The 21,483-nt window shown below is 37.4% G+C and overlaps 1 long non-coding RNA gene across 1 annotated transcript; it reads right to left on the bottom strand.

Moving 5' to 3' along the window:
- Window positions 1-5,221: 5,221 nt before the first annotated feature.
- On the bottom strand, window positions 5,222-18,482 carry LOC134484787 (uncharacterized). Its single transcript, XR_010062580.1, has 3 exons — window positions 18,307-18,482; window positions 10,112-10,292; window positions 5,222-5,410 (listed from the first exon to the last, which is right to left on the bottom strand). It is a non-coding gene; the product is annotated as an uncharacterized LOC134484787 (long non-coding RNA).
- Window positions 18,483-21,483: the final 3,001 nt, after the last annotated feature.

Genomic DNA, 21,483 nt, shown 5'->3' with positions numbered 1-21,483 from the left:
GTTTTGGACCAGTAGCTTTTTCCGCTTTACATTATCTTTGACAGTTGAGTCAATGATTTCTATGGAATCTTCTGCTCCTGAGATTCTCTCTTCCATCTCTTGTATTCTGTTGGTGAAGCTTGTATCTACAGCTCCTTGTCTCTTCTTTTGGTTTTCTATATCCAGGGTTGTTTCCATGTGTTCTTTCTTGATTGCTTCTATTTCCATTTTTAATTCCTTCAACTGTTTGATTGTGTTTTCCAGGAATTCTTTCAGGGATTTTTGAGATTCCTCTCTGTAGGCTTCTACTTGTTTATTAATGTTTTCCTGTGTTTCCCTAAGTGTGTTCATGTCTTTCTTGAAGTCCTCCAGCATCATGATCAAATATGATTTTGAAACTAGATCTTGCTTTTCTGGTGTGTTTGGATATTCCATGTTTGTTTTGGTGGGAGAATTGGGCTCCGATGATGGCATGTAGTCTTGGTTTCTGTTGCTTGGGTTTCTGTGCTTGCCTCTCCCATCAGATTATCTCTAGTGTTACTTTGTTCTGCTATTTCTGACAGTGGCTAGACTGTCCTATAAGCCTGTGTGTCAGGAGTGCTGTAGACCTGTTTTCCTCTCTTTCAGTCAGTTACGGGGACAGTGTGTTCTGCTTTCGGGCGTGTAGTTTTTCCTCTCTACAGGTCTTCAGCTGTTCCTGTGGGCCTGTGTCTTGAGTTTACCAGGCAGCTTTCTTGCAGCAGAAAATTTGGTCTTACCTGTGGTCCCGAGGCTCAGGTTCGCTCGTGGGGTGCTGCCCAGGGGCTCTCTGCAGCAGCAGCAACCAGGAAGACCTGTGCCGCCCCTTCCGGGAGCTTCAGTGCACCAGGGTTCCACATGGTCTTTGGCTTTTTCCTCTGGCGTCCGAGATGTGTGTGCAGGGAGCAGTCTCTTCTGGTTTCCCAGGCTTGTCTGCCTCTCTGAAGGTTTAGCTCTCCCTCCCACGGGATCTGGGTGCAGAGAACTGTTTATCCGGTCTGTTTCTTTCAGGTTCCATCGGTGTCTCAGGCAGGTGTCCTGCCGCTCCTGGGCCCTCATGATTAATCTTTCTAAATAGCTTACCTAAATCCTCACCTACAATGATTCTAGGTGCAGAGTTAATGCATAATCCTCCATCTTAACAAATCAGGCAGCAGAAAAAAAAACAACAAAAAAAAAAGCACAGTAGCAATTTTCAAAGTTCACTTAGTACAGTGCTGTTACTATGGTAACTAAGGCAGACTACTTCTTTGAAAGAATCACATCAGAGTCTAAACAAGGTCATGTCATGGTCTTTTACTCTTTTTTCCTCACAAATGTTTCCTTTGCAACAGCCTCAATAGAACAGTATCTAGATAATTAGTAATTTTGACTAGATTCTATTGTCTCAGTAATTACTTTTAAAGACTTTGTTTTTTAGGACACTGTCCAATAAAGTAACCTAACTAGGGCTGGGGCGATGGCTCAACTGGTAGGACGTCTGCCTAGCAAACTGAAGCCCTGAGTTTGATATCCATCACCATATAAAACTGGTTATGTTGTTGTTGCACATTCCTCTAATCCCACCACTTAAGAGGGAAATAGAAGGAAGGGAGTCGGAAGTTCAAAGTCATGCTTGCTACATAATGAATTTGAAGCTAGTAAGACCTATGTGTGGCCTAGCCCTGTCTTTTTTTAATTTTTATTTGAGACTTGCACATTTTGTTTTGTTTTGTTCTGTTCTGTTCTGTTTTTTGTTTTCTCCCTCGAGACAGGGCTTTTCTGCGTAACTCTGGCTATCCCGGAATTCTCTCTATAGACAAGGGTGGACTCAAACTCAAAGATCTACCTGCCTCTGTCGGGATTAAAGGGATGCACTGTTACCACCTGACATGAGACCCAATCTTAAAGAAAGAAAAAAGGGAAGGAAGGAAGGAAGGGAGGAAGGAAGGAAGGAAGGAAGAAAAGAAGGAAGAAAATGAAACCTGAACACGATTCAAAGTCAAAATTTTGCCATGCCAAGTTCTTGACTTTTTGGTACAAAAATTATTTATGTATCCAATATGTAGCAATATTAAAATATATTTAAAACTTTAGGGATATGATAAACAAAATTAATAAATGGCCACACCATTTTTCTCTCCAGGGCATTCATGCAGCATGTACACCTATAAAGTCTATACCATGATTTCAGGACAATTCTTACAATGATTATGTGAAGTAAAAGATGTAGCAATGTGTAAGACAAACACAGCCATGACAAATGGGGTCAAGGGAAACAGGAGAAGGAAGCAGAATTACCTCTTACACTGCATGGTGGGGCTGAATGAGCCCCATGGCACAGTGACCACATGGCACATCACACTCAGACCCCTGAGAACGAGCCTGGTATCACAAAATAAAAATAAGGAGCCAGGCAGGGTTACTCACTTCTGTAATCCCAGAACTTGAGTGGTTATGGCAGGAGGATCAGACCTTCACGGTCATTCTCACCTGCATGTCCTCTGAATGTCAACTTTTATTTGTGGCCTAGCAAGCTGTGTGAGAGTTTTGTGCTAAGGGTTTTACTGATCACTGCTTACACAAAATAGTATAATAGAAGCCTTTCAAAAATATGTGGTTTTAAACCTCCATAAATTTACCACTTTAACCATTCCTTAGTATATACAGTTAAACAAACCTCTATAATTTTAAATCAGATATAAGGAAACTTCTCTTAGTACCTTGTAATGAAAGAATAATGTAATCTGATATTTTTTTTTGTTTTTGAGAAAAGAATATAAATATATATATATATATATATATATAACAGATAAGTCATCAATGCATCAAATATATCAATGTAAAACTGTACCAATTTAAACTATACTTGAATAGGAAATATATGTATTTACTAGTACAGGACTGCTTCATGTATAGGTAAATTATGTTGGCTCAAAGTTCTGTTCACATACCCCAGCCCCCTGTGATACTGGGGACAAAGCATCCATTTCCTCATAGTCCAACTGTTCAAACACAGAGGTCAGAAAACAACCTGATGGAGGTAGTTCTTTTTCTCTACCATCGTGCTCAGGGACTGAACTCAGGCTGTCAAGTTTTGCTTCAGGTGCCTTTACTTGTGAAGCCATTTTTACTGGCTCATCCCAACCTTCTTTGTAATTCTTCTTACACCGTGCTAAGGACAGACCACAGAGTTCTATGAATTAGAGGTAAGCTATATATTACTTATTTTGGGACAGGATTTTATTATGCGGCCAGATTGGCCTGAACTCACTCTGTAAATAAGACAGGCTTGGACTTGTAATCCTTTTGCGTTGTTAAAGGTCTTTATGTAAACATAAGTTCCTCAAGGCTGAGTCTCAATAACGAGCTTCGTGATTGAAGATGGTGTGAAGAACCTAACCAGACTACCTTAGACTTTCCCTTTGAAAGTCACTCACTGTTCACTCCTTTATCTGAATGGGCCTGTGACTATCCAAATCTGTCAAATGTTTTCTCTGTGTGTGGGAAGCTTGGCATCAGTGTCTTCCCAAGCATTCTCCACCCTATTTTTTGTGACAAGGTCTCTGATTGAATCTGCAGCTCAATGATACCATAATAGGAGTGGCAACTAAGTCACAGTGTCTATCTCCCCAGAGCTCGAGTTATAGGTGTTTGCTGCCTTCCACAGCCTTTACATGGGTGTTGGGGACCAAATTCACTACAGCCCTAAAATGTATGCTCAGCAGGGCACCATCCTTTACCAATCTGAAAGCTAAACATGTTATCAGACATCCTAGATCTATACAGAGTTCCACTTGTTTTGCTGTAGCCTGCTTATTGGCAGTGATCATCAATGTGATAAATGCACTTATTTATGTTTCTCTTTGTTTTGTATCAAATAAAATATTATGTGATCACCTCCGATGGTTATAACCTGAGTCTATGCTCCCAGGCTACTAGCACTTAGGTTTGCCTCAAGAATTAACTATTCCTTATTTCCTGAGGTAAGTGCTGTATTTTGTGTCAATAGTACCTTCCAGCAATTTTAACTTCCTAATAAATATATTACTAGTATAATCTATCACAGCACTCATTTATATCTAAGACAGGAGACAAATATTTCTGATAATTTAGTAAAAGAAGCCATATCGCATCTTTTTTCCAAATCAACTGTCAAATCTATAAATCAAGGTGCATACTGGTATTGAGTACTGGCATTCCTTAGCAAGAACTAAAATTATGGAATTCCTGTGGATGTGTTTCCTTCATTGAGGTACTCAATTAAATTCTAACACTTAATAAGAATGGCTATATTTATCAATACTATTCTAGCACAGACCCTATGTCATACTGTGAAAGTTCAGGGACACCAATATCACGGAACTAACAGTGACCTCATCTGACATGGCATCAGATACATATTACAGCAACAGTAGTTTTGTACTTCTGAATATATCTCCCAATAGAGCCGCACAGAAAAGTTTACTGAGAACAATTTACGTGCGTATTTAAAAAGCTCTTTACTAATCTGCATTAGTCAAAGCTCTTTGCACTTTGTAAGGTGTGGGCTGATACTCTCTACTCAGCAGACAAAGAAGGAATACATTTTAGTGCAAGGATGGAAAATCACTGACAGTTCATGGGAGATGGTAAAAATTCAAACTGAGTGTCTGCATTTGGTTCTAAACTTAAAAGACTTTTTTTTTTCTATTCCCAACAGAAGATCAGTAGCAAGTCATAGCAGGATTCCATAGAAATGAGAAACTGAAGCGATCAGAGAACTCAATTTGCAGTTAAATGGGCTGTAAACAATCCTTACATGTTCATCAAAGAAAATACTTAAATATTAAATACTTGGTTGGAAGAGGGATTCTTGTGCACCTAACCATTTCTTAACCTCACTAATAAACAAGGAAATTTCAACCTCCCCAACCCCCCCAAGGAAAAACAACAAAAAATCCTCAAAAACGAACAGAAAAAAAAAAAACACTCTAAACCACTAAATTAAAACCCAAGGCACCCATAGGTTAAAGACACTGAGCAACAGACAGGATTGAAACAGCATCACAATTCTAATCAATTGACTGAAAATCTTAGTGATAATAACTGTTAATTGAAATGAGATTAAAACTATATTCAAGGCTAAAGTGAGATGTCCGGGTTCTGAAGCCTCAGCAGAACCTGCAGCAGCGACGGCAGAGTCCAGGGCAACAGAAAGCAGTAGTAAGGGCTCAGATGGGAGAACTCAGCCACCTTCGTGAGTGTTGTAAAGGGCTGGAAATGTCAGGGTGAAGAAAGTTGTAGAGTATTTGCCAGGCAGCATTTACTGGAAGAGGAAAGGCTCTTCTTGTGTCACGGTACCAGCACAGGCACTGGATGAAGCGAAGCCAAGCAGGAATGCACTGAACAGTGGCTTGCACTCTGTATGTATTTCTGTTGCAAAATTCTGGTTCTGTGAATATTTCAAAGAAGAACGAAAACAATATCGCAATTCAAATAAATTAACTGTTCATACCATTTATTCACACAGTACAACTACCCATCAGCATATCCATAAAACCCTATCCCGTGGGTTCACAGTCACTTTCTCCTATGCAGACACTACTTGCACAACCTCTTTAGTGGATGAGAAAACGAGAGAAGCTGAGGTGACTACTGGGCAATTCTTTTTGTGATTTCTGAATATCCTAGAACCAACTCAAACAATTTTGTACTTTTTTCAAGTGTAATAAAACTATAGGAAAAGAGTCTATGAATAAAAGGAAGAAAAACACATGCTTTGTTATATGACTTTAAACATAGGAAAATGTAGAAATATTACGGGTACTGAGACAGCTTTGTAAGTGGCAAGTTACTATAAACATACACCCAGAGCACACGCTCTATGGCCTCCTCATAATCATAGAACGCTTATGGCTCATTATTGTTTCTTATTGCTGCTCTGCAGTAGTTTTTGTTTTGGGGACAGGATTTCATTTATGCACCCCAGGATGACTGGCAATCCTATTGGTTCAGCCTCCTCAGTGCTGGGATTGCAGGTGAGTGGTGGCCTGCCATACCCAATTTATCATTATCTTTTGTGAGTACATGCTAGGTCTCTCTACACTTAGATCTTTGTAATTAATGCAAACTTCCTAACTAAATTAACTTGGTGTCACCTAAGCATGGGTAAAGAGCCAGAAGAAGGTCAAGACTTCTGAACTGACCAGGATGTTCTTTCTCAGGCATTCGACCTGATTCTAAGCAATCAGTACTTGGACCACTGGCTCCTACAATGGCATCCTGAGCATTTCTATGAGGACTAGCTGCTGGCACTCTAGCAGTTGTGATACAGCTACCAACACATATGAACGTTGAGATATAACTGCAGAATTCTTTAAATGTAAGTTGTAAATGTTTTGGCAAGAGGTTGACTAAAATCCTAACACAACTTAAATGCCAAATAAATGATTTCAGATAAGGAGATTGCTAACAGGGTGCCAAGCACATTTAATTCTCTGTGTAATGCTATTGGATGAGTTTTCATCATGACATTAACTGTCGAAGTTATCATTCCCAACAGTTCTTTGTTTATGCTGGCATTCACTAGTGTGAATACAAAATCATACTGTATCTTGCGGATCATTTGGCAACAGGCCCTTATTCTCATCCCATTTAAGTTCAAATTGTAAAAGCAGATCATATATTCCAGGTCCATGTAAATCACTGACAGGCTGTTCAGCTGATCGGCCATCCAGAAATTGGCAAAGCCTACCTTATGAAAGGCAGCAGTAAATACTCAAAAATGAGAAAAAGAAAGGAAAAAATGAGAAAACATAGAATCAGTTCTCTACTGCAAGGCTGACCATTCAGAATGACTGCTGTTAAAAAGGAAACCAATAAATAACACACGTACACTAAGCCCAGACAACGAGGGTGTGTAACCCAGTAAAGTAGGAAGGAGTTGAATGCAAAATTGGAAGGTAAACAGTGGATGAGTGTGTGTTTTTTGTTGGGGAAAGCAGAAACCAAGTGGAGAGAGAATACGCTAGCCATAGTGGTTCGTTCCTGTAGGCCTTCACTTAAAAGGCTGAGGCAGCAGTGCAACAAGTTTGAGGCTAGCCTGTGCTATGGAGTAAGAAAAATAAGTGATGTAAGCACAAGAGGTAACCCGGTGTTGGACTACAAATCATTTGTTGGACAGGGTAAACTTGGCTGACTACAAAGCTCTTCTTTGCCTATAAAAGACAGGAAGGGACAGACAGTGGTGGCTCATGCCTTTAATTCCAAAAGAGGGAAGAAGAGGCATGCTTATCTCTGAATTGTTATCCAGCCTGGTCTACAATATGAGTTCTAGGACAGCTGCACAGAAAAACCCTGTCTCACAAAATCAGAGAGAGAAAAACTGGCAGGGAGTGTGATCATCTGAGGTCTGTTGCATTCTCTAACCTAAATGACACTCTTAGAGCATTGGGTTTCAAGCCCAGGATCTTATGCATATGAGGCATGCACTCTACCACTTGACTGCACCCACAGACTATATAATATTGATTTCACTAATGTAATGGTAATGACTGTGTTGGCCTTAACATTTCCACAAAAATCACCTCTGACCACTATTCTGAAAATAATGATAAATGTGTTGTTAAGCAACTAACTCATGCAATATATTCTCTTAGAGTTTATAAATGGGTATAGCTCAATTCTGATAACAATTCTCTTAAGGGGAGTAGGTTGAGACAGGCTGCACTATGTACCCCAGGCTGGCCTCTAACTTGAAATTCTCCTGCCTTTACTCAGTAAGGCCAGGATCATAGTGTGTAACAGCACGGTCAACTTTCTCATAGTATTTCCTAAGCTAGTCCTTTGTTATTCACATTAACACAAATTCACCTTGACTGGTTTTCTTTAAACCTGTTATAATTATAAAAAAAAAATTCCTGTCATTGCAGAGGAGAACCAGATACTGTTTGTTGTGCAGTGGACCCAGTGGTACCTGCGTGGAGGAGAATGGATAGAGATAGCTTTTAACTTTATCCTCTTAGTCTCCCTTTACTTTATCATACAGAAGAAAATTTATAGATAATATTGCATTCCTCTGACACTATAGTAATTCTGAAAATGAGCTTAAATTCCTAGCTCTCTGGATGTATCCTTTTTTTATTTAGTAGACACATTCAACCAGGGAAACTATGGCAGGCCTGCCCTCAGATGTGGTTGGTTCTTTCTCTTTATTCTACAAACATTTCTCTTCAGAGAGATACATGACTATATAATATGAATCAATCTTGAATATCATCTATAACAGATAAGGTTTGAATTAGCTATGGAAACAATAATAACAAGTTTTGAGATACTGGTCTCTGGAGCCGATATATTTTGATTCTATGATCCTCAGCCTGTGCTGATAACCACTGAACACTCTCCAGGTCCCTTAAGTTCATGTCCATGCACACGCAATTTTACACAAAAAAATTGGTAAAACCTGATCTGTGCCCAGGCAGTCATTGCACATGCCTTTAGAGTCAGAGGCAGCAGATCTGGGTGAGTTCAAGATTAGCCTGTTCTGTAGATCCTGGTCTCAGACAAACAGGGCCACACTGAAATACGTGCCTTGAAAAATAACAACAGCAGCAGCAGCAGCAACAAAAATAAACAAAACATAACAAATTGATCGCTAATGATATAACTAAGGACTCTATTTTAAAACTTTAGTTAGCTTACTAGAAGAATGAGGTAATGTTACTATTGGAAAGTCTGGGACTTTGTGCTATCTAATTGGATTCCTAGTTGGGGCAAAAAAATGATAGGATAGAGGATAAAAGACTTCCTTAGTATAAATAGAATGCACTATATTTGACACAGTAACTTTACAGAAATATAGTACTTAAATTTCTAATTTTTTTTGGGGGGCGAAAAGAAGGTAGCATAAGTCAATTATAAAGATTCCGATACAACTATGAATATAAATGTTGAGCAATCTTTATTTTTAAGACCAAGTATTTTTCAGTAAAAATAAAGGAGAAAAAAAGGGAAATAAGATATTTATTTTAGGACAAAAGTTTACAAACATTTTCAATAAATAAAACTATGGTGAAAACATTAAGTTAATACTCTGACACACATTTTAGGGAATAATTTTATAAATGGAGTTTGAGTAAATAGTCAAACTGATTTTAAATGACCTATACCCTATAACACTTCTGTTTTAGTAATGATATTACAAAAGCAACAAATCACTGCTTCAAAGAAGGCGTTTACTAGTGTGTTAATCCTTTTTATACCTCACTCCAGCCTATTCAACCAATCAGTCTAAATTTATCATCACACAGTTCAGACCTAGATACACATCCATTCAACAGGGATCATTCTACTCATCAGTGAAAATAATTATGCATGAAATGATGGCTTCCTACTCAAAAAAAAAAGGACTCACTGAGGCACTGCTCACAAAGTACGCATCTATGCCATCCTGCTATTGCAACATCATCACAGTAAGCTTTCTGAATCTTCCAAAACCGTCATTTAGAAATAAGTTTATAGAAATGCTAGATCGGTGGCTCTATAGTTATGTACTGCTGATTTTGTGTAGGAAGGAGCTTAGTTCCCATCACCCATGCTTGGTTCACCACTGTCTACAACTCAACCTTCAGGGATCAGACACAATCATTAGGCTTTCATGAATACCAACCACATATGTGGTAGCCATACACATACATATATGTAGGCACTCACATATATGATTTAGACAAAAATAAACACATCATAGGGATTTATAGTTATAGGAAATCTAAGAGAATACTGAGGTAAATGCAGTATAAAGTAGCCTTGGACTTCTGATCCTTCTACCTTCAAATTCTAAGTAAGGGATTACACAATAACACTCTACCTGACTCTCTTTTCTTTAGAAAGAAAAAAAAGTGCTATATTTTACCACACTGGTTAATTAATTATAATATATACAATCAATTCACTATCTGATTTCCATGTTATAAATGTTCAAGTATATCTGGTATCCAACAAATGCACTTACTCCTGAATCTGGGCACTATTCCCTTGTCCCAATGTGAATCCTGCCTCTAAGGCTATGCAATCCAACAGTCCAGTGAGGAATTTGAGGAAGTCAGTGCTAATGTACTATGCTCAAAATATTGTGCATGCCTTCTAGACTTACCAGAAGTTTAAACAACCAAAATCTGGATTTATAGTAGAAAGTTTTTTGGGGGGTTGATAAGAAAGAAGTGCATAAACCCATAAAGCGCAAGTGAATACACTTATATTGGGATGATACCAATTGGAGCAAAGAAGCACGGCAGAAGACTCAGGAACCATAATATCACCAGGAATTCAGCAATCTGTAAAGCAGAGGGAAGACAAAAGAGAGAAAGTTCCTCATTATCATTACACAGAATAGCCTTTAATAAACAAATATATAAAAAATGATGCACAGTTCAATAATCCACCAGTGGGAGGTTGACTTGAGCACTGATCAGGTTATTCATGAACACCCTTGCATTCAGTCACTCAGAGTGGAGTACATCTATGGAGTCCCAGTAAGTCAGACGCTCTGTGAGAGCGGAGAACACTCAGGAGACTCCCAGTGAGCTGGCCATTCTTTTAGTGAGGACATGTTCACAAGACTCTGTGCTGTACTACCTCAAAGGGATGATGATGAGACAAATTGTTTCTTCAATTAAGTTAAAAGGTGAGGAAATGATTTACTCCAGCTTGTCTCCAACCATTTGTGTTGATGCTCAGTAGAAAAAGGAATTCAATCAGAAGATAGCTACCACAGTAGATTCTTATCAAGGACCACACAGTTCTATCTATTTCAAGTTTATAAACAACTGAAAGAAATATATTGGTTAGTTATCTACCATGTTCCCTTTAAATATCTTTTCTCATAATTCTCTAAGTCACAGACCTAGGACAAAATATTTCTACAAAGACAATCTGTATATAGATAATCTTAATAGTCAACAAATATGCATCTAGGCATATTTCTTCTACCTCTTTATGCTGCAGAGTGCCATTAGATTAATTTCTATCAAACTTTTTTAATCATGTTATTCCATTGTTCTATATGGTTTTTTTTAATTTTCATTCTTTTTCTAAAGTATAAAACAGCAGGTTTAAATGGCATTGAACAGTAAGACCAGACTTGGTTTTTGTTTGAGACATGCAGTCATGACAATCCTGCAGCATGCTATGTAGACCAGACTGGCTTCAAACACAGGGATCATCTTTCCTCTGCCTTCTGTATCCTGGCATTAAATATGTGCCATGCCTAGTATAAGACTAGTTTAGTCAATGGGAGCTTTCTATATGATACAACCTCTTCTACTTTGCTGTCTCTGTCATTACACTAATTACACTTACTTCTACTGCACAGATTTGTTGTAAAATGAAAAGATACAAAACACAAGGCAAATGTCACATAATAATAGTTGACATCTATGGAATGTTTAAAACATTAAGAGTTTACTTTTTTCTTGGTACATTTACATGTAAAATAGTTTAAATCATTATAATAGCTTCATGAATTTAAATTATTATGCCTATGTTGATGGAGAAAACAAGAGCACAGAAAGGTTGAGGAATTTGCTCTGGATTATTGAGCTAAATGTAACATTTGGTTGGCCTGGCCTTGTACTTGAAGGTACCCATCTTCCTCTGCCTCCACACCTGGCTGCAACTTTTATAACTGTGCATGAAGCTGGTGCTCTCAAGTACTATGTTGCTTATATGCCCATTCACACCACTCGGGAACACTATTGATCTCCACTTCCTACAATTCTGATATTGAAACACTTTAGCTCTGCAAATTAAAGCTCTTAAAGACATCTACTCTCCAAATTACTTTTCCCAAACCTATGCTACACTACTCCCAGTGACAGTCCTAATGCATCTTACCTTTTAAAAAGTGGGTTTTTTCCCAGCACCTACTGTGCTCTTTCATTTCATCTCAACCAAATTATACTTCCTTAATTTATATAATCATTTTTTTAAAAAATATTTAGTAACTTAAAAATAACAGGTCAGAAAAAGTGTTGCTTTGAAATCAAATATATAAATCAAATATCAAATCCTAGTAGGAGAAATTATTTGATTTAGAATTTCTGGTTCTCAGTTTCCTCTTGGTCAATAGAAATATCATCTGTTCTCATACTGGTCTAAAAGAAAAATGCTTAAAATGATAAGTTATTCGGAAAATGCAACTTAAAAACTAAGACAATACCTCACATCCACTTGGATGGACGTAAAAGCACCCTCATACATTACTGGTAGTAATGGAAAGTGGTATAACCTCTATAGAAGAAAATAAGATGCTTTCCTATAAAGTAAAACATGCCCCAAGCCTGCACACCTACTTGGGTTCCATTTCTCGCCCCAATAGGAGGGAAACAACTCACCTACGTCACCCGTACAGTGTTTTCTGATCAATACATGTGAGCCATAGCAAGCACATGCCCATAGGTCCTAATATCATAATATAAACAATGAAAGTTTATTAATTAAGTTTAGAAGACCCAAAGAGTCTATGAATGGACGAATGGATAAACAAAAAGTGATATGTGGAACGTAGTACGGATTGATGCCACAACGTAAATGAATATTGAGAACACACTAAGTGAAAATGCCACAAGACTTCAATCACATGGACTATCTACTGGAGGTATATCCATAAAGACAGAAAAGTTCTGTAGTTGTCGACAGCTGGAGCAATAGAAATTTGTGACTGGGCTCCCTTCTAAGACAATAAAAGGTTTAGGTAGATTGTGCAACAATATTGACATCTTCTTGTAAAATAGTTAATTCTGAGGTCAAAAAACAGCTTAAGCAAGCATGACAAAGTGAGTTTGCACCATATAAAAACAGGCTTTGTCATAGATACTTATAATTTAGTGCTGTATCATGAAGCCAGTCATGCCGGGAAAGTTCACTAACCAGCAGCCTAGCAAAATAATCAGCCTCAAGTTCAGTGAGCAACCTGGCCTAAGGGAATAAAGCAGGGATAAGAAAGACATCTGTTATCCTCTTTTGGGCTTTTTCATGTACACATGCTGGGTATACCTGTATACAGGAATCTGACACACACACACACACACACACACACACACACACACACACACACACAAAGAAGGAGTGTTCATCTTTTATACACTTCATTTCACTAAAAAAAGTAATTACAAAGGGGGAAAGTAATAAAATATTGAAGTTGACATTGAAATTACATCTTAAGATTAACTGTTTTAACTGTTTGCCACTCACGGATTTGCTCCAACATTCCAAAATTTCTAATTCTGTCTGGTCAACTTGACATAACGTAGAGTGACCTGGGAAGAGGTACCCCTATTGAGAATGTGTTGTGACTGTGTCTCTGGGAGACGGTCTTGACTGATGGCTGATGTGAGAGGGCCGCAAAAAAACTCAAGTAATTATGGAATAAGCTGAGTTCATAGAGTTTCTATCTAAGAATAAGAATACCACCTCTGTGAATAATGGATCCATATAATAAAAGCTGCATACTGTTCTATTCTAAACTCTCACATAGTTTAAAATCTTAGTGAGAGGATACTAACATTCATTAGCATCTTTTGGGCTAAGTGATGTTTTATGTTGCTTGCTGTGTATAATTTTATTTTCACAGTAAAAAGTACATGATTTTACAGGAGCTAAATGAAGAAACAGAGTTAAATCAAGTGCTTCATCTAAGGACACAAATATTTAATTTTTGTAATCTGGTTCCAGAGCCTTCTGGACTTGTATGTAAAATATTTACAAATCAGAACATGTCTGTTAACTCAAAACAAAAAACAATGCCCCAAACAGAAGTCTATTCTAAATCTTTTCATTATAATCTTTGCTGCATTGAGTCCAGTTGCTGGATATGTTTGCTTTTGTTGTTCTGGGTCCTAAATCACTGTTGAAACTCATCACAAAATAGTGCCTGCGCTTTACATCCCTTTCCGGCCATGGTAAGTAAACACTGTCTTCTAATACGAATTGTCAATCTTTTTGTCAGCTAAATGAAATAAGTGTATTTTTGGAGTTTGGCTTCTTTTGTTTATTTTTAAATGGTTAGTTTCATGTTCTATAAACCTCAGTTTTAAACTTTCATCTGTGTCCCTGTATGTGGCTTCAGTTCATTCCTCTCTCTTCTCCACACCATCCCATTGGGGAAAAAAAAACAAAACAAAACAAAACATCTATTACGTTGTTGATAGAACTTTGTATTGTTCCAATTTGGGGACATAAACATAGTACAGTTACTAATGTTCTCGAGTGCTTATTCGTAGTTCTATGCACTTATCTCTATTCCTAGAGATGGTTCATAGGTTACTGCCCACAAACATAGGTTACCTCTGTTTTGGTAAATAGTGCCTAGCATCACTCTGAAGTGCTATGCCTACCTTTCACTTCCAGTATTACTACCAAGATGTGCCACTATACAGGGCAACACAACTCCTATACAGTCCAAATATATGGCTATGTGAGAGGCATCTAGGCTGCTACTGTTGTTGGCACATTGGCACAAAAATATTTCTTTGTATTGTAGCCTCTTAGGTTGTACATTTATAAAAAACAAAATAATTAAAATGATTTAACATTTTACATATACTACCAATTATTCTCAAAAAGGATTTCAACAATCAATAGTCCTACCATTAATTTACAAGTGCTTATTTTAAACACTTATGTCTACTGCAATTGTTAAGTCATAAGTGAAATCTGGCATAATTTGATTATTATAAATTGAGCAAAGATTAATAGAAGAAAAACTGAAAAACAAAAATCTGTATAGAAAAAATTATTTTTATGAAATTAAAACTCTGGGTTATGAGATTTTTTATTGAAAATTATTGAACACTAGGTCATGCTCCCTTGAGAGACCATAGCAATTTTTCACATAATTGTTATGTGAATGCAAAATGAAAAGAATCTTGCTTGTACTTGCTTTACCGCTGCTGTGTTTCTCTCTTACTCTCAACAGTGCTATCTTCTCAGTACCTGAGGGGAGTTAAATAAAGACAGACAGCTGGCCTTATCTGTTTACCCTCCCCCTCACCAATACTCACAAAAATCAAACAAAAAAAGGTTCTGAGGTTAGAGTGTAATGCACAATGTTAGATATATAAACTGCATGCATTAAAAATAAACTCAAAGTAATACAGTCTATGTTTACTAAAAACTCAGCTTGTCAAATAAGTTAAAAAATAAAAAAAAAACCCTTTCCTTTAATTCACATGAAAAGAAAGAAATCTGCTTTTTTCCTGACTTACTTAAACTCTTAAGGATTGACTTCTCCTAGTTTTTCAGTACTGGGGACTGAACTCAGGAGTCCATTTGAGACAGGCAATCATTTTTCTACTGAACTACATAACCCTCTCCTTCCTCTGTACGCCCAAACACTTTTTTTTTTGTCTAAAGACTCATGGGGGTCAAGGGCAGTTCCTATGTGTTCAAGTCACATAAAGGTGACTTGCGGGTTTACTGGGGAAATAGCACAGTGAGCAGAGAGTTTAAGGTGCAAGTGTGAGGATCTCAGTTTGAATGCAAGGAATCCACATAAAAAGCAAGATTTTATAACATGAATCTATAATCCTTGTGCTCCAGCCACTGGATAGCAGGGTGAGATAGGAGAATATTAGACACCTATAGGCCAGCTTGACTGGCATAGCCGAGGTAAACAATAGAGAAACCCCGCTTCAAAACAAAAGGGAACAATGCCTGCCTTGTTCCTCTGATATTCTAACTGTGCAGGGGCTCACATTTACATTTATGGATAATACAAAAACTTCAGGTTCTAAGTTACTTATAGATGAACAAATAAAGATAAATTTATAATAATCCTGTATATTTAAGGTACTGAGTTCATTGAATAGATGAGGAAACTGCTGTAGAAAGAAGAATTTTCCATTGGACCAAAACAACCCATCAATGGTGGACCTGGAACTGAAAGTCAGACCGAGTTCTCCTCTTTCCATGGCAGCTTGGTAATCTGGTTGGTCGTGTGTACTGTAGAAGTTTCATGTATCCTAGACACGTAAACTATAATTACCCTACATGCACAGAAACTGGTTAAAAAATTATCATAACTCTCAGCAATATTAAATTGTATGATTTGTGTGCATAATACTTTTTAGCAACTAGTGGGAAGGAGGACCTTGAAGTTTTGGTTGTAATGGCTGACCTGTCTTTCAAGCTACAAAACTCTAATAATACAATGAAAACATACAGTCAATTGGAAAGTTCTTGCAATGCCTTGCAAATAGGTTTATAACTTTGTGATATAAAGTAGGCAATTCTGAGGAAAAAGCATCCAAGAAATAATAAATTTCTGTACATCACTTAATTTCAATTGGTTTTCTCTTCAATCCATTCAGACTTTTCCAAATATTGTTAAACTTCTCTTATGCTGCATGTAGTATTCTAGTGATTAGAAACAAAAGTCCAGCAATAAAGGTGTTTGGGACCAAGTCCAACTATTTCTTACATATTAGTGGCAAGTAGAGACAGGAGTATGTGATGCACTGTCATGTCACAAGCATCTGAAGAAAACTAATATGGCTAAAGGGATAGAAAAATAGAGAGGAGGCCATTTTGTAGTGTGCTCACTTAATGCCTCACTGAGAATACAGCATTAAACAGAGATCTAAATGAAGGGAAAGAATAAGGCAAATTGACACCCTGGGAAAGAGCTCCCTAAGCAACAGATGTGTCCAAAGAGTAATGGATTCAACTGAATGAGCATGGGGAGAAAGAAAAGATAGGAAGTAACCAACAATTAAGGTGCAACATCATTGAACATACTGTTTACTATAGAGGGGGAGGGTTTGAAAAAAGGGGAAAGAAGGAAACCACATTGCACAGACTTGTGGTTAGAAAAAGCTCAGGGTAGATGCACACTGTTGTACGATAAACAAGAAACAATTCTTGACACAAAGATAGTAATAATGGATGGAGTGAATAGTGATAAAATTCAAAGAATATGAAGACACAGTAGTAAGATTTCATGTTTGTGTAAGTGATAAAATACGAAGGATGTTGTTTGGAAACTAAGTGTTGGCCAAAGGTAAACTATCATGTGTGCTGTCCCCAGCGAGTAGTATTACTAATAGTAACGGTTAGCAACTGACTCTAACACTGAAAAAAGTGATGTGACTTCCTACAGACCTGAAGGGTTCAAGTTATCAAGAACTAGATTCTTTACAAACATGAGCCAAAAGGAATAAAAGCCATGAGCTCTCAGTAAAACAACTGTGCCCTTCTCAAAACCAGGCTTTTGGAAGAAAGAAAATAATGATATAAACCCTCTCACTACCAGGAACCATAACAAGCAGGGAATTACAGATGCTTCTGAGAGGTTCCTGTTCCTGATTACCATATGTGGAAGGCTCTGACAAGGCTATCTCTTCAGCAATCCCACTCAACTCTTACCCAGGAATGACTGAGCTTTCCCATTGTTGACATATTTCTTCCTTTTCTTATACCAAGACAGAAAGCCACTTTCCTTCTCCCCATGTCTGATATCATCATGCTCTTTGTTCTCTTTCCCAAATGGCTGTTTACTCTGAATTGGAAGCAAATTAGTAAACCTTAGAGATACTGAAAGAATATCAATGAGGCAGTTGCAGACACAACAACATTTTTGACATCACAGCCGAAGCAATGGCTCTCCAGGATACAAAACATTTTTCAGGGAAGGTGTAATGATAATGTCACTGAGAACTGCCATAGCCTACCTGGGGAACAGCTTTCCCTTATATTAATCAGATTCGAGTGTGCCCTTTACAGGAGTGTTTCCAGTGACACAGTGAAAACCTATACATACTACAACTCTCTGAAGGTAGAGACTTCTTTTTGCTTCATTAGTGGTTACATGCTCTGAATGGAAAAACTTTGTCAGGGGCTTGGCATAGGTAGAAAAATTTTAGGAACATAAGGTGGAGGAGATTCTTCTGGATATTTCTATTTCCAGGTATATTCCTGTGAGATACAGTTCAATTTGTTAGGTTTTCTCTGTTTCCCAAAGACCAGGATTTTCTTTGCAGACTTTTAATTGAATGAAAATTGTATTACGTTTTCCTTTTGTACATTCCTTGGTATAGGACTCTATATATTTTTTCCCGTATGTGAACTTAAATATTCCTCTTTTCAATTCAATTTTTTCCAATGATTTTGGTAACAAAGGGGGTCAGTTTTAGAGTGAATATAACAGTGTAAATATTGTGTACTCTTTTCAAAAGATAAACTCCCAAATCCTTATTTTTTCCTAAAATTACCAGACATCAGTAACACAAAGGACAACATAGACTATAGAATACAGTATTGTAGTTCCATTAGATATCAGTTTCTAATATCTACCTTCCTGTGTTCCCTCGGCCAGTCTTGAGGGTTTTGGATGTTTTACCATGATTCTTTCTTTAGGCCAAACATAAGATTCAGGAGGATGGGAAGGGAGAGGAATGAGTGAGGTCCAGGTATACCTCAAATTTAATAGGTTCTTAAGAACAGGAGGGAGTCTATTTGGCATTGTCATTTGTTGATTCTACATTCTTGAGCTAATTGTGCAGTATCCATGGCAATATTCCACCTAACGTCATAATTATAGAAGCCACCAAATATATATATACAGTATATATCAGTATATATATATATATATATATATATATATAGAGAGAGAGAGAGAGAGAGAGAGAGAGAGAGTAACAAATCTAGATAAGATAGATGAACGTAATAAGTGCATTCTTCCAGGAACCAGATATAGATCCTTCCTGAGAGACTCAGCTAGAGCATGTCAAATACAAAAGTGAATGCCAGTGGCAAACCAGTGAACTGAAAACGGAACTCTTGTTGGTAGATTTTGAGTAAGGATTACAAGGGCTGAAGGGTCTTTCAACTCAATAAGAACAAAGATGCCAACAAACCTGGTACTAAACCAATGTTCAAAGACTGTACATGGACAGACTTATGTCTCCATCTGCATATGTAGCAGAGCAAGGACTTGTACGGCACCAAAGGAAGGAGAAGCCCTTGGTCATCCATAGGTTTGACTCCTAGTGAATGGGAAAGTCATGGGGTAATAAGTGTGGTTATAGAGTCATAGGAGGGGGACTGCTTAGGGATCTTGTGGAAATGAAACTGAATATAAACATAACATTTTAAATGAAAATATATAAATATTCAATTAGGGGTTGGAGATTTGCTCAGTGGTAGAGTACTTGCCTAGCAAGTGCAAAGCCCTGGGTTTGGTCCCCATCTCTGAATAAAAGAAAAGAAAAAAAAAAGAAATATCCAACTAAAAGGGCAAAAAAATGTTAAAAAATTAAGAAATAATACAAAAGAGAACTGCCTGCTAATCACACCCATTGACTCAGGAATCTAATGATTCACTGTCAGGGAATGGTAGTCAGAGTAATTCTAGTGGAAAGAGTAAGATGATCAAACATCGACTAGAAGCACTTCTTTCTCCTAGATATCCGTGTCAGACACAAACTGCACTTTATGAATCCAAAGCATGGAGGAGTGTACACTGAGCTGAGGATATAAAATTTGTCTTTTTCTTCTTCCTTAGGATGTTTTACTATGGGGCAACAAAAATAAATGTGATGAGCTCTCAGAAAAACAATGGACCCCTTCCCAACAACTGGCTTTTGGAATAAAGAAATGAACGATATAAACTCTCTGCCTTCCAGCAACCATAACAAGCAGGCAAGTCCAGATGCTTCTGAGAGGCATCTTGCTCCTGAATCCCATATGTGGAACACTCAGATCAAGTCTATCTGTTTAGTGAAACCACTCAATGGCTATTCAGGCCCCACTGAGTTTCTCATGAACCATATTTTTCTTCCTTTTTTTATACCAAGACAGAATTCAAGCTTCCTTCTCTCCATCTCTGACATTGTCATCCTCTGTGTTCTCCCTCCCAAATGGCTGTTTACTCTGAATTAGTGGCCAAATAGTAAACACTATTGGTACTGAAGGAACATCCAAGAGGCACATGCGGACACAACAACACTTTTGACATCACTGAAGAAACTAGGGCTCTCCAGGGTACAAGAGATTTTTCAGGGAGGGTCTAATGGTGATGCCACTGAGAACTGCAATGGCCTACCTTCTAAACAGCTTTATTTACATTGATGAGATTTGAGGGTCCCCTTTCCAGGATGTCTCCTGTGACACAGAGGAAACCTTTACGTATTACATCTCTCTAAAGCTAGAGACTTCTCTTTGCTTCATTATTGGTTACATGTTCTGAATGGAGAAAGTTAGTTAGTGGCTTGACATGGGTAGAAAATATGTGTGGAGGAGATTCTTCTGGATAATAATTTTTTTTCCCAGGTTGATTCCTGTGACATGCAGTTCAATTTTCTACGTTATCTCTCTTTCCAAAAGGCCAGTATTTTCCTTACAGATCTTTAATTGGGTGAATATATTACTACATTTTTTCACTGTACATTCCTTGCTATATATATATATTCCTGAATGTGTACTCAAAAATTCTGTTTTCTAATTCAATTTTTGCAATGACGTAGGAAATGAAGAGGCTCCAGCCATAGCGTGAATATACCAGTGTATATATTGTGTACTACTTGAAAAGATAAACTCCATAATCCTATTTTATCAAAAATATACTAGACATCAGTAAAGAAAAGGAAAACATGGATTATAGAATGTGGATCTGTATCCATATTAGATATCAGTTCTCTAATATCTACCTCCTGTGTTCCCAAGGGCAGAATTGAGGCTTTTGGATATTTAACCATGATTCTTTCTTTAGGCCAAACATAAGATTCAGTACGATGGGCATGCAGAGGAATCGGTGAGGTCCATTGAATCCTTTACATCATTACCTCATTGGTTTCATAATACCATGAGGGTTTATATTTGGCATTGTTCTTTGTCGATTCCAAATCTTTGATCTAGTTTCCCAGAATCCAAGTTAAAATTCCACCAAAGCTCATAGTTGTAGGAGACAGCAAAAGTGTATATATACATATATATATATATATATATATATATATATATATATATATATATATATATTCAGCCACCAAATCTAGATAATGCAGAGAAGTGTCACTGAGAGTAACAAGATACAATTCTTTTCTGAGAGACACGGCTAGAGCTTGTCAAATGAAGAAGTGAATGGTAGTGGTAGACAAGTGAACTTTAAACCTACCCCTTTTGGTAGATTTTAAGAAAGGATTACAAGAGCTGAAAGACTTTCAAAACCATAAGAAAAATAATTCAAATGAAGCAGAGATTTCTGTTACTAAACCAATTGTCAAAGACTGTATATTGACATACCAATGTCTAAACTGCATATGTAGCAGAGGATTGCTTTGTTTGGCACCAATGGAAGGAGAAGCCCTTGGTCCAATCTAGCTTTGACTACTAGTTAAAGAGAATGTCAAGGGCAGTAAATGGGGTTATAGAAAATGGGAGGGTTCTGGGTAGGGAACTTATGGCAGGAAACTGGGAAAGAAAATAACATTTGAAATAAATATATAATCAATAATTTAAAAGAGCGATGAAATT

The sequence above is a fragment of the Rattus norvegicus genome (assembly GCF_036323735.1).
Source record: "Rattus norvegicus strain BN/NHsdMcwi chromosome Y unlocalized genomic scaffold, GRCr8 chrY_unlocalized_7, whole genome shotgun sequence".
Lineage (NCBI taxonomy): Eukaryota > Metazoa > Chordata > Mammalia > Rodentia > Muridae > Rattus > Rattus norvegicus.
The sequence above is the reverse complement of the archived record's forward strand: the minus strand, read 5'-3'. Positions and strand labels throughout refer to the sequence as shown.